This window comes from Falco naumanni, chromosome W (assembly GCF_017639655.2).
Source record: "Falco naumanni isolate bFalNau1 chromosome W, bFalNau1.pat, whole genome shotgun sequence".
Taxonomy (NCBI): Eukaryota; Metazoa; Chordata; class Aves; order Falconiformes; family Falconidae; genus Falco; species Falco naumanni.
In genome coordinates this window covers 27,437,752-27,451,235 of record NC_054079.1, presented here as the reverse complement: position 1 = coordinate 27,451,235, position 13,484 = coordinate 27,437,752, and the positions used below count along the sequence as shown (strand labels likewise).

Below are 13,484 nucleotides of genomic sequence, written 5' to 3'. Positions count from 1 at the left end.
CCCTGACCCAGGTGCAGGACCTTGTACTTGGCCTTGCTGAGCCTCATGAGGTTCACATGGGCCCACTTCTCAAGCTTGTCCAAGTCCCTCTGGATGGCATCCCATCCCTCAGGCACGGTAACCATACCACTCAGCCTGGTGTCATCTGCAAATTTGCTGAGGGTGCACTTGATCCCACTGTCTATGACATTGATGAACATATTAAACAGTAAGGGAGTCACCAAAGATTTTCTTGCTTAGCCTAAGGAACAGTCAGTTGCCATGTTATTGTTACAAGTCTTATTTGATAAGCAGGGACAATATCTGAACATCAGAATCAGTTTATGTAAATCAATTGGAATAACTGTTCTCATAACTTTAAGCTATATTTTGCAAGAAAATCAATTGCAGTTTTGGAAAACAGGAAAGAAAACCCACCCCCAAAATACCATACATGAATGACAATAACTCTCAGGAGGAAAAAAAAAGGCTAAAATATAATTATATAGCTTTTTACCATTAATACCATATCCCAAACCCTCCTCTTAACCATACTAGCCAAATATCTCACAATCATAAATGTGTTAATCATCACAACAGCCTTTGTTATGGAATGGCAAGACTGAGTCCAGCATACAGAATGAGAAACAAGATACACGCTGGTCATGTGATTTGCCCAACGAATGGAACATGAGACTTGAAACTGATAGGGAAGCTATCTACTTGATCTTCCTTCCTTCCATAGTAAGACCTATCTTTAGTTAAAAATGTATCTCATATATACACACACACACACACACACATATATATAAATCTACGTTAGTGGAAAGGAATCCATTGTCTCGTGCTACACAACAGCTCTTCATTACAATCAGATTTAATACTATTCTAAGCACTTTGATAGGGAACAACCATAGTATATCGAACTGTTGAGGCAGAATCACCAGGCAGTTTCCCCAGTATTGGGTATAGCTCAATCCTCAACTTAGGGATAGAACAGGTTATTTAAGCAACAGGAACTCAAAGGAATTAAGAACAACTGGTTTATCATTCATGCAAATAAGGGTTTTTACTCTGTGGTGTATTTTAGCTTTATCTTCAGATAAGATGTTCAGTGTCCTTTTTAGCTCTATGAACAGCAGACACAAAAGATGTATATAAATATTTTAAAAGATCACAATTTTTTGTGACTCACTGATGTTCAAAAAGAAACATATTTTCCAAAATATGCTTCTATTTCATTGATATTATTTAGAATTACTAAATGTGTTGGACAAAAAATAGCTTAAATTGTGAATGCTGACAGGTATGCTGCAGATAATTGTGTGTATGTGTGTGGGTGAATGTGTAAAACTGAACCTCTGAACTCTCAAGTAGAAGCCTGCTAATTGCTAGCTACAGGCTGGTTGTAAATTTTCATAACACCTGTCATCAACAAAAGTGACGTCCTGAATGCTTCAATTAATAGAGATGTGAGACAAAATCACTAATTAGGAGGCTGATTGGGAGTTGTGCTTCTGTACATAGAATGGGAAAATCAGGGACTTGGGGCTCAGAAATAAGATGTTGAATGTCCTGGCTGGAGGAAACATTGGAAACATCCTGTAAGTGAGGGAAGATCCTGGAGATGGGAGAGATGTGGGCAGACAAATGTCAGAGGATGCTCAGGGACCTTGGCTGGTAATGCCCCAAACTGGTAACTGTAAGCATCTGTATGGCACAGAACCAACATGACTTTCTCCCTGACCTTCCTGAACCAGCAGCGACCTCCTCAATGGAAAAGGAAGTCAAGACCAAACGAATGTGACACTTTGGAGGGAGTGAACAACTAAGTGTGTGAAATTATCAAGTAGGGTAAGAGCTTTAATCTCATTGGTTCTTAAATAAACCCCAGTATCCAGATCTATTTCAAGTTATTGCTTATTCTGCCTTTCCCATGACACTGAAGCAGCATTTATTTGTAATAAGATTTACTTTAGCTATTTGGAATAGTACAGACATCAAGTGGATCAAGACACCTGCCTAATGCTTTCGGTAGTACATATGAACAGACAATGAGCAGGGACTTCATTCAGTAGCAGGCCAGATTCCTAACTATGGCTGTTATTCAAGAGGCCTTTCTCTGGCTATGGCAAATGAGGCATTAATATCAACTTGAGTTCATGCAGGTGCTCAACCAACCAAGAACAAAGAGACACTGCCTGAGAGAAGGCTTCTCATTGAACCAAGAACAAGGTCGAAACCTTGAGTCATAGAATGTCTGTATTACATTTTCATCTGAGAACAAGAGGTAGTTTCTATCTAGAAAAGAGATATAACTAGTTGACTCAACATTTTTATACTTCACCAGCTTACATACTAATAGAACTCCAGCATGCTTACAATGTTTTGTGTTAGAGGAAAATATATCATGCCAGATCCACCAGCCCAAGAGAAGTAAGGCTGCTGCCACTCCATGTCCCCAGGTCCATCCAGTAAAGAGGCTGAAGATATATTCCCAGCACTCACACACACAAAAGCACACATATACACTACATATAGACATATATCCATGTATACATATATACATGACTTTCCACACAGATCACAGATAGACACTAAGAGCACTCACACAAACATAGATAGCACTAATGGCCTCATCCTGCTCCCCTCTCTGGCTGGACAGGATGGAAGTCCACTAGTGAGAATATATATACACATATGTACAAGGTGGATCCCTCCAACACCTGGGTTCAGACAGTCTGCCCAGTAGCTGGCCCCTTGGACTGCAGTCTCCCTAGTTGCTGGCATTTGGACATACAAGCCCCTGAGGCTGCAGTCCTACTCTAGATGCTGGTATATACGGTCACACACACACAGCAGGACAGGTCCCCCTCCCATGCTCGCCATTAGAAATACACAGGTATTCTCACACCCAGAGATAGCCCTTAGAGACCCACTCACCCTCTTGCTCCACAGCTACTTCACCTATTCACTGGCTAGTCCGGCTTGATCTTTGCTAGTGATTGCATGCTCACTCACATGCCCACACTCACTCCAGTCACTGGCACCATGGACACACGGGCCCTCCTGTTGGGGTCTGCAGCAGGTCTGCAGACAAGTTAGTTGACTTCAAAGACTTAGTCATGTACCTTTAAGACAGCCACAAATTGTCAGGTATGTAAACAGGGTGTGAAGAACCGGAACTTAGAACTGCAGCATACGGGCACCTACAGCAACAGCAAATAGCAAGCAAGAAGAACTCAGAAAGCCTATCAGGGTCTGACATATGTACTATCTAAGATATATAAGCAATATGTATAAACAATAAAGGGCATTTTGCCATTTTATCTGAACTCAGCCATGCAGACATAGTGTTTTTTCAGTCCGCCTCGACCTGTGTCACCACATTTGGTGACCCCAACGTGCCAATGTGATCCCAGTAAAGGGTACCAAAAAGAGACCCTGAGACTGTGCCGATGTGACCCCGGTAAGGGGTGTCAGGAGCAGATCCTGAGACTGTGACCAGCGAGTTGCTGGGGAGGCAGAGCCTGGTGAAGCGGAATAGCACAGAGAGCGGCTGCAAGATCTCGGGAGAATGTGACACCGGTAAGGTGAGCCACCAGGGACAACATGGGGACTAAGTTATCTAAAGAAGATACCATAGTGCTATCAACGTGCAAATTAGTATTATAATTACTTTAGATGAGCTTCGGTTAAAAGATATGTTATTGTGGGCCAAAACACATGGAGTGGAAGCATCCCCCACGACTGCTCTTAGTGTGTGGACCTGGGACAATTTAGGATCAACACTGTCAGAAGCTCTGGAGAAAGGGGACAAAGAGGCGTCGGGGCTTTTGCTTACATGGGGACTGCTTAGACATGCTGTAGGTGCCCATATGCTGCGGTTCTAAGTTCTGGTTTTTTACATCCTGTTTACATACCTGACAATTTGTGGCTGTCTTAAAGGTACACAATTAAGTCTTTGAAGTCAACTAACTTGTCTGCAAACCCACTGCAGACCCCAACACCCTCCAACCTGTGGTCTGACTCCAGCTGCTGCACTCACACTCCCATACACATACATGCACACAGAACAGGGAGTGCCTCACCCAGGAAAGAGTTAGAAAGGAATTAAATAAGAAGATAAGACAGACTGTGCTGATCAGGAATAGAGCATAGCCAGACAAGCATCGTGACCAGCCAACTACATGCAACCAGTCCTTTTTATCCCCTTATCCCTCTATTTTCCCACTCTTGTTCCTCCCCAAAACACCTAAACTCCTCCCTTGTCCCGCCTTTGGTTCCTCCCCTAAACATCCCATAGTAAGTCCTGTACGATCCCAAACAGATTTTATCCTGCATCCCATAAAGTGTCTCATCCCTTGGCAGCAACCCCCCTTGGTCCAAAAGGTGATCTAGAGAGCTGAGAGCTGCTCCCAATGACTCAGTGTGATAGGTTTCACGCCCCACAGTTCTGATCCTGAAAATACTTAAACATGACTTTTATGAAAGCAGAATTACACACAGGCTTAGAAGGCCAGTAAGAAGTGGCGTTCCACAGGAGTCTGTCCTGCAACCTGTCCTGTTTAATATCTTCACCAGTGACCTGGAGGAGGAGACGGAATCTACCTCACTGAGTTTGTGGACAACACCAAACTGGGGCAATGTAGTTGATATACTCAAGTGTCCTGGTTTCAGCTGGGATGGAGTTAATTTTCTTCTTAGTAGTTAGTACAGTGCTGTGTTTTGGCTATGATGTGAGAACAATGCTGATAGGACACTGATGGTTTTGGTTGTTGCTGGGTGATGTTTATACTAAATCAAGGACTGTTCAGTTTCTTGGGCCCTGCCAGCCAGAGGGCTGTGGAAGCACAGGAAATTGGGAGGGGACACAGCCAGGACAAGTGACCCAAGCTAGCCAAAGAGGTATTCCATATCATGGGATGTCATGCTGAGTATATAAACTGGGGGAAGAAGAAGGAAGAGGGGGACATTTGGCATAATGGCGTTTGTCTTCCCAAGTAACTGTTACGTGTGATGGAGCCCTGCTTTCCTGGGGATGGAGGAACACCTGCCTGCCCATGGGAAGTAGTGAATGAATTTCTTGCTTTGCTTTGCATGCATGCGCAGCTTTTGCTTTACCTCTTAAATTGTTCTTATCTCAACCCTTGAGTTTTACATTCCTTTCTGATTCTCCTTTCCATCCCTCTGGGTGAGGGGGAGTGAGCAAGTGGCTGTGTGGTACTTGGTTGCTGGCCAGGGTTAAACCATGACATCAAGGATGGAGCTGCCATTCAGAGGGATCTAGAAAGACTGGAGGAATGGGCCAGCAGGAACCTTATGAAACTCAACAAGGATAAATACCAAATCTTGTACGTGGGATGGACTAACCCCTTGCAGCGGTACAGGTCTGACTAGCTGGAGAGCAGATCTGCTGAAAAGGACCTTGGGGTCCTGGGGGACAGAAGGCTAAACAGGAGCCAGCAGCATGCTCTAGTGCACACGCATGTGTGCACACACACATGCATGCACCCACACACACCCACAAACACAGTGCAAGAAAGATGTTGATAAACCTGAGCAAGTCCAACAAAGGCCACCAAGATGGTCAGGAGGCTGGAGCACATGCCCTATGAGAAGAGGGTGAGGCCTACAGGGTATTTCAAGACCTAGTTTTCCTTCTTTAAAGATAAAAGCTGTCAGGTAGCAAGGGCTGGCTGTTCTGCAAGGGAAGGTGAGCCAGAAGCCAAGCCTGATAACAAGGCCAGCAGAGGCAGTGGCCTCACCAGTAAGGCTCCAGTCCTACAGTACCCAAGCAAGATTAGCAGAGTAGAACTGGTGATGGTAACCAGGGTCAGACAGTCCAGTGATCTCCAGGTAAGTCCATGATCAACCAAGGCAACTCCAAAGTCAGGCCAAGAAATCAGTTTGTGAGTCAGGGTCCAGGTTCTAACCAGCGGGTCTCATGGCCAGGCACAGGTTTCGCTGCAACACAGTGAGAGCTGTAGCTCAGGCAGGGGCCAAACAGTGGAGACTCAGTTTAAAAGAAACTCTCATGGGAAGTGGGGTCAGCCCTTGCTGAGGCCTCCCTGCAGAGCTGTCTGGGAGCACTCTCCCCAAGTTCACCAGAGGGAAGGGGGCAGCCCTCAGCCACACTGTTTCTAAGTGTCCTGGTTTCAGCTGGGACAAAGCTAATCTTCCTAGTAGCTGGTACAGTGCTGTGTTTTGGATTTAGCATGAGAATAATGTTGATAACACACTGATGTTTTAGTTGTTCCTAAGTAGTGATTACTCTAAATCAAGGACTTTTCAGTTTCTCATGCTCTGCCAGTGAGCAGGTACACAAGAAGCTGGGAGGGAGCATACCCAGGACAGTTGATCCCAACTAGCCAAAGGGATATTCCATGTCATATGACATCATGCTCAGTATATAAACTGAGGGGAGTTGACAGAAGAGGCCTGCTTGGGGACTGGTTGGGCATTGGTCAGTTGGGTGGTGAGCAATTGTATTGTGCATCACTTGTTTTTTTTCCCTTGGGTTTTATTCCTCTCTCTTTCTCTCTTTCCTTTTCATTACTATTATTATTACTATTCTTGTTGTTGTTGTTGTTGTTGTTATTATTATTATTATATTTTACTTTATATTGAACTGTTCTTGTAGAAGAATGGCTGCAGAAGCGTGGCCTTAGAATCTCTGAAGATCTGCACAATCCAGGCCTGGTATTAGAATAGGCCTGGAATTAGAATTGTGCTGAAGTTGCTGTGCTGAAGATAACAAGAAAGGTAGCCTTGAACTATTCTTGAATCCTGAGACCAAGTAATTATGTTGTGCCAACAGTCATGATAATTAGGGGTGTGAGAACCGCGCGTGCTTAGAGACTAATAACCAATTATATTTTTGCTTTACGAATATTCATGTGTATCGAGTCTATATAAGTAGTGTTAGAAACTAATAAAGTTGAGCAAGATGCATAACTCATATTGAGCGACTTCTTGACTCCGGCAAACCCTTCTCCCCAACATGTTCTTATCTCAACCCACAAGTTTTACCATTTTCCAATTCTCCTCTTCATCCCAATGGGGGCAGGGGGGAGAAGTGAGCAAGCAGATGCGTTGTACTTCAGTTGTCATCTGGGGTTAAACCACAACACTAAGTTGGCCTTAGCCCAGTCAGCCAAAACTCCAGGAGAGGGAGGATTCTCTCAGGGCTCTTACAGAAGGAATTGTTACCCTACCTCATTCTCCTGAACAGAACAGTACTGACTGATGTCCAGTGTTAAACTCCTTGATAGCTTACATCAAACAGATCTAAGGAAAAGTTATATCCAGTGAGGATTTTTCCACTGATATGGTCTGTCATGGTTTAACCCCAGCCAGCAACCAAGCACCACGCAGCTGCTAGCTCACTCCCCCTCACCCAGAGGGATGGGGAGGAGAATCGGAAAGGAATGCAAAACTCAAGTGTTGGGGCTTTTGCTGTGTTGAATGATTATACTGAACTTTGAAGCAAGTGGAAAAATACTGAAGAAATAAGACGAGGGCACGATCAGAGCAGTGGAATGAAGAGGGAGGAACAGTTTGCAGGTGCTTGCACAAAACCAAGGCCAGCAGGACGCGATAAGAGGAGCTGGGAAACAACAGAAAAGAGCCTACGTGCCTGAAGAAGTAGAAACAGAGATCTTGCCAATAAACATTTGTTAACCAATCATATTATTATACGCTTGTAGAATAGCCAATCATATTATCACACGCTTATAGAGTGCCTTATAAAAGTGTACCTGGTTTGTACAATAAACGGATCAGATCTTGAACTCCATGAGTATTTGAATCTGACTCCCGCTCGCCCAGAATGCCCGCAGCATCTGGTGACCCCGACGTGTGGATCGGTCGAAGAGTCAGGAAGATTCATTAAGGATCGTGTTACAAGCTGCGGAGCCGGCGAGGATCCTGCTGCCAGCGGAGAGAGAGCTGGGCGCCCGAAGAAAGGCGGAACGTGCACGGCTGACCGGTGAGTCAGGAAACTTAAGCAGGATGGGGATCACTGCATCAGCGGTGGAGAAAGCAATCATAGACAGTTTAGTGAAATTAGCAGAGAAAACTGAAACGTCAGTCTCACGGCAGGCAGTAATTTATCTGCTATGTTGGAGTCGCCGCCGTGGTTTCCTTGCTTCTATGCAAGATGTATATAATAATGAAACATGGAAGAAAGTGGGAGAGGACTTGTGGGAATCTGTGCAAGTCGGGACTAAGGGGGTAAAGACTTTGGCTCGCACGTATCGGGCTGTACGGGGTATGGCCGCGCAGTTACACGGCGAGGTGCAAGTCGCTGCAGCTGTTAAAGCTGCAGTGCGGCCTCCCGGCGATCCTACTGCTCAGTCGGAGGAAGAGCCAGAGGGGCAATCTCCGTGTGAAAATCCCCCGGATTATACATCTAAAGCTTATCCAGTAATGACTACTGCTGAACGAATAGCGTGGGGATTAGATGATGAATTACCATCCTGGTGTCCTGATAAGGAACAAACGGCAAGCGGCAGACAGACATTAATACCGGCAATTGCGAGTACTGGATGTAAAACTGCTGGGGTGGGAACGGCACAGCTCCACCAGCTCCTAAATAAAGCATGTTTGTCTTTGCAAAGGTGAAAGTTGAGATCTGACTTCCTGACCAGTGTTAAAATGCACCATGGCCTCTGGCTACTTTAAGATGATTGTGTGACTTTGGACAAACCTTGTAGGAGCAATGCTGAAATCAAGTTGTAAGTTATATTTCATCCTGAGACTGATGTTTCTGGCATTACATAAAGTAATTTTGATATGGAGAAATAGTGTGAAATGGGGACAATGGACATTGATTGTGATTGTATGTCTGCTCAAGGAATGTGGGTATGGTGACTAGTCATGGGTGCAGTGTCTGGTCACATAGGCACACAGCTTTGAGGAGACAACTACAGTTTTGGGGAGACGCCTGCCCTTCTTCCTCTAACAAAAGGGGCTATTTTAAAAAAAAAAAAAAAAAAAAAAAAAAAAAAAATAGAAAAGGATGAGAGATATTCCAATGCTATCTAGAGGGAGGGAGTGCTAAGTTTCCTTGCTGGAGAAGATCGGATGGTCACAAGAACATGAATCACCTACAAACCTGCAAGACCACCACATTCCAGGAAACGGACTGATAAGCTAATTAACATAGGAAGCGGGGTTTAGGTAACGAATATGTATAGGCGTTAATTGAATATTCATTTGTTTCATTGTATAAATGTGGGATGGTTTGTCACTTCGGGTATGCACGCTTGTGGAGGAGCGATCCCCCGTGCATCTGCGCGCAATAAACATGCCTACTTTATAACTTTCGAGTTATAGAGTCAAATTCCGCACGTCAGTTTTGACGAGCCAGGCAGGAGGATTTCTGCTCGGCTGAGGGACCAGCTGCGGAGCGGACGCTCCTAGGCGCGCCCCGGGAGATTTTCTCGGAGGAGCCTCCTCTTCTCAGCTGTTCACCCGGGAGCAGAAGAGAAACCCCTGGATCCACGGATAAAACGGTATGTTTAGTAACGGGGCGGCTGGTGAGACGCACGGAGACGTCCGGCGCGCAGCGCAGTCCCCAGGAGGAAAAAAAAAAAAAAAAAAAAAAAAAAAAAAAAAAAAAGGGGGGAAGCTAAAAACTTCCTTTAGGTTGTCTTAAGAATTGGGGAATTCCTAGAATGTAACAACTGAAATAGCGCTCTGTGTCTTGTTTGTTCTATGTGTTGTCTTGTTACATGTTCAAAACTTGGAGTTATGAAATGTATGATGAAAAATAATAATATTCTGGTAATTCGTGGCAAATAGCGGAAAACTTAACACTCTGCTTAAGACCAGGAAAAATGTGGGGGGTTTTTTTGTTTGTTGTTTGTTTTTTGGCAATTGTTCATTGAAATGCATACTTTGTGAACTGCCAGTGTTCCTAAAAGTTGTACATAAGTGCACGGTACCGTATAACATACTGCTTGTGTGACTGAGGGCTGCCCGGAGAGTGTGAATGGTGTGATTGAGATGCGCATTTTGATTTTCAGTGTATAGCTTAATTATTTTGACTGAGTGTGAGTGCAAGAGTGCTTGAGACATGCGTTTGAGTGCAATATGAGCAAGGAGCTCTATCCGTGTTTCCGACCTTGGGTGGCTAAGGCAGCCGGAGAAAAAGTAATTAAAATTGTAAAATGGGAAATGGAAGGAGTAAGCCCTGTGAAAAATCGCCCTTGGGTTGTATATTAAAACATTGGAGTGATATCGTAGGACATGGTGGTACCGAAAATAGAAGGAAATGGATTAAATATTGTAATCAGTGGTGGCCTTTGTATAAATTGGGGAGTGATGCGAAATGGCCTCAGGAGGGAGGAACGTTAGATTATAACACTCTCCTGCAATTAATGTTGTTTCTATGTCACTTGTAAGCAACTTATAGCATCCTTACCCCCTGGGGCATCCATCGCTCAAATGATAGAGGCATGCGCAAGGGCTCCTTTGGTTGAGGAAGAGGAAAAGGCAAAAATACATGCCAATGCTCTAGCAGTAGCTCTAAACAACAACAAGGTACAAGGCCGAGGGGACCGGGGTCTTAAGCCAAAATGTTATCAATGTGGACAGGAAGGTCACTTTAAATGTGACTGCAAAAAGAATCTAGGAGGAAAGTCTCTGTTGAATGGAAATTGTTTGCGTTGTCAAAAATTTGGTCATAAAGCGGCCGATTGTCGCTCAAAATTTAGAAAAGATGGTACACCCCTCTTTGTTCCGGGAAACGGGAACAGCCGCGTTCTGAGGGACGCGGCCAAGAAATATCCCCAGAACCCAACAAAATTCATGGCTGCCTTGGCGAGCTGTATTCAGCCACCAGAGGAAGCGCAGGAGTCGATTTGGCCGTGGCAGAACCTGTAAATATCACTGATGAAAAGGTACATGTACTTCCTTCTACAGTTAGTGGTCCTTTGGGTTATGGTTTATCTGCACTCCTTATAGGACGCTCTTCTGCGTCAAAAAAGGGGATTTTTGTTCTTCCTGGTTGTATTGATGCCGATTATACCGGACCTATTGGAATTATGGTAAAAGTTTTTTCTCCACCTGTTCATATTCCAGCAGGAAGAACTATTGCACAGCTCATTCCATTCCAAGCTACTGTCCCTCAAAAAGGAGAAAAGGACAGGGGTCAAGGTGCATTTGGCCCAACGGGTATGCCTAACATTGCCTTTTGTCAACTTATTGGTGCCGAGCGGCCAAAATGTAATGTTAAGATATCTGGTCCACAAGGTGTTAATCTTCCTAATGTTTCAATGATGATTGATACTGGTGCTGATGTTACTGTTCTTCCCTTTTCAGTTTGGCCTACCATGTGGGAATTAGATAGTGCGGGTTCAACCATTTCAGGCATTGGGGGAAGTCGTCTGACACAGGTCAGTAAAAACTTCATTCTTTTCACGGATCAAGAAGGACATCAAGCATGGGTAAAACCTTATGTCCTACACACATCCTTGTCCTTGTTAGGTAGAGATGTACTTTCCCAATGAGGAATGAGAATCTCTACAGATTTTTGATTGGGGCCATTGATAGCAGCTCTTGCCCAACCTTAAAATTAAAATGGAAATCAGAAACTCCCGTATGGGTTGATCAATGGCCCTTACCTCAAGAGAAGCTGCAACACATTCAAGAATTAGTCCAAGAACAATTGGATTTAGGCCACATCAGACCTTCTGTTAGCCCATGGAATACACCCATTTTTACAATTCAAAAGAAATCAGGAAAATGGAGATTATTACATGATTTAAGAGCAATAAATGAAAAAATGGTTGACATGGGTGCCCTTCAGCCTGGGCTGCCTTCTCCCACTATGTTACCACAAAATTGGGACCTATTAATTATTGATTTAAAAGATTGTTTTTTCACTATTCCTCTGCATGAGGATGATTGTGAAAAATTTGCATTTACAGTACCAGCTATAAACCGTGCCGCTCCAGCAAAAAGGTATGAGTGGGTTGTACTACCTCAGGGTATGAAAAACTCCCCAACAATATGTCAGTGGTTTGTGGATTTAGCTCTACAATCTTGGAGAGAGAATAATCCTAACCTTATTACCTATCATTATATGGATGATCTCTTAATAGCCAGCCCTCACACACTAGCCCCTGAAAAAGAACAGGAACTTATACAGAGTCTGCATACCTTTGGATTGGTTATAGCAAAAGAAAAGGTACAAAAACTAGCGCCCTGGAATTATCTTGGTCTGCGCATCTCAGAAACAAGAATCCAGCCACAAAAAATTCTTAGTGTCCCACCTGTGAAAAATTTGTCCTTGGCTGACTGGTGGATTCAGATTTCTGAGTGTTTTGCAGTGGCAACCCTAGGTATTCAATTAGATAATCATTATCCCAATCATCCCTTATTTAAAACTTCCTTAGTATTGGAGGAAAAATCTTTACAGCAACAAAATCCTATAAAAAATGCACTTACGGTTTTTACCGACGCTAGTAGCAAAACTCAAAAGTGTGGCTATGCCTATAGGGATGACAGGAACAATTGGATTTCTCATATAGAACAAATGGAAGGTTCAGTTCAAGTTTTGGAATTAAGAGCAGTGTTAATGGTGTTTCAGGAATTTCGCAATGTCCCTCTTAATGTTGTAAGTGATTCTAAATATGTTGTTGGTATAGTTTCGCGTCTTTCGCGTTCCCTTTTAGGGTCTTTTACGAATGACAGACTTATGGCCCTAGTTATTCAGATGTGGAATGAAATAAATTTTAGACAATTCCCTTGGTGGATTACGCATATCAGAAGTCATCTGGATTTACCTGGTGTCTTATCAGAAGGTAATGCTTACATAGACACTCAGGTGGCATCCCCAGTATTACAAAATTCTCCTCTAAAACAAGCAACAGAGTCACATGCCTTTTTTCACCAATCTGCCCGGTCTCTCCAAAAACAGTTTGGTCTGTCTCGTCAAGACGCTAGGACTGTCATACTTAAATATGTCCATGTCCAGCATTGGATGTCAGCCATGGCTGTGCTGGGCCACCCAGATATGGTAAAAACAGATAATGCCCCTGCATATCTTAGTGCCAAAATAAAGACCTTTTTGCTGCAATGGCAGGTGAAGCACGTTACAGGAATTCCGAATAATTCTGGTGGTCAGGCAATTATTGAACATGCCCATCAATCATTGAAACATTACCTGTCTGTTTTTCGAAAAGAGGGGGAGAGGAGTCCTCATGTAATAGTGGCAAAAGCATGCTATGTACTGAACTGGTTGAATCCCAGAACGGAATGTACTGAACAGCCGATTTTCTATCACTTTTCTAACAATCCCAACGATTTTTCGAATTGTGACATAGCTGTCCAGGTATTTGACCCTGTCTCAAATTGTTGGTCAGGACCTCATAATTTATTAACGTGGGGTCGGGGTTATGCATGTATCTCCACAGGGGCAGTGACCAAGTGGATTCCAGCAAAATGGGTTCGCCCGTGGATTGAAAACCGACCCACTGAAAAGAAAGAGCAGGGTG

At 43.9% G+C, this 13,484-nt stretch overlaps 1 protein-coding gene and 1 long non-coding RNA gene across 2 annotated transcripts in view; one reads left to right on the top strand and one right to left on the bottom strand.

Annotated features, from left to right (window-relative positions):
* The window catches only part of LOC121080459 (E3 ubiquitin-protein ligase RNF38-like), a 170,297-nt gene that overhangs the window by 108,937 nt on the left and 47,876 nt on the right, over nt 1-13,484 (bottom strand). The gene's annotated exons all lie outside the window — the stretch shown is intronic.
* On the top strand, nt 7,827-13,470 carry LOC121080583. Its single transcript, XR_005825425.1, has 3 exons — nt 7,827-7,969; nt 11,308-11,381; nt 13,404-13,470. It is a non-coding gene; the product is annotated as an uncharacterized LOC121080583 (long non-coding RNA).